This window comes from Sinocyclocheilus grahami, unplaced genomic scaffold, assembly GCF_001515645.1.
Source record: "Sinocyclocheilus grahami isolate Dianchi unplaced genomic scaffold, SAMN03320097.WGS_v1.1 scaffold10008.1, whole genome shotgun sequence".
NCBI classification, from domain to species: domain Eukaryota; kingdom Metazoa; phylum Chordata; class Actinopteri; order Cypriniformes; family Cyprinidae; genus Sinocyclocheilus; species Sinocyclocheilus grahami.
The window spans coordinates 2,210-2,910 of record NW_015512983.1 but is presented as its reverse complement, the minus strand read 5'-3'; the positions used below and the strand labels follow the sequence as shown (position 1 = coordinate 2,910).

The 701-nt window shown below is 51.8% G+C and overlaps 1 long non-coding RNA gene across 2 annotated transcripts in view; it reads right to left on the bottom strand.

Moving 5' to 3' along the window:
• Nucleotides 1-6: 6 nt before the first annotated feature.
• The window catches only part of LOC107578386 (uncharacterized), a 2,690-nt gene continuing 1,995 nt past the window's right edge, over nt 7-701 (bottom strand). For both annotated transcript variants that reach the window (XR_001608340.1, XR_001608339.1), the window contains exons 3-4: nt 470-579; nt 7-384 (exon numbers count right to left, since the gene is read on the bottom strand). This is a non-coding gene — a long non-coding RNA (uncharacterized lncRNA). The remainder of the gene's footprint in view (nt 385-469; nt 580-701) is intronic.

The window sequence follows — 701 nt, the reverse complement described above, 5'->3', positions numbered from 1 at the left end:
AAGTTCAATCTCAGAAATAAAAGGAAGAGTCCAGATAAAGAAGAATAATCACACTCCTGGGTCCTGGAGTGAGGGATGGAGACAGGGGAACAGGGAAGCCGTCTGTGTTAACCAGGGTGACTTGCATCAGCAGTGAATGACGTGGGAGCTGCCTCACTGACGTGGTCCTGCGTAACGCCCCTCGCTGGGTCCTGTGCCTCGACCGGCTCCAAAACTGGGTTTTTGAGCCATGCCTCCACGGGCGGGCGGTCCCCTTGACCCGCCTACCCTGTCGCGTGGTCCCCCCGGGCCTCTGGGGCGGATGTCCCGCCTGTCACCTTCACGGGCCGAGCGGGTCTTCTTTTCCTCTACATTCAGCCGAACGTCACCTCGCAGTTTAATAGGCTATGGAATAAAGAAAAGGTAATTCTGATGATCCTGCATTAGTCAAAACATCCTGTTCGGCACAACATCTGAAAGTCACGCATACCCGATTGCTGAGGATCTTCTGCACGGGCTCAGCATCATCAAATACCACGAATCCAAAGTTAGGCAGCTTTCCACCACTGTTGATTCTCAGCTCAAGGACAGTGCCGTACTCTGTGCAAGAGAAATAAGGCAAGTCAATGCAGGAGCTGATCTACATTTTAAATTCAGTGGGCCTCATTTATCAATCTTAACGTAGAAACGAGCGCAGATCTGTGCGCACAAATCAACTTACG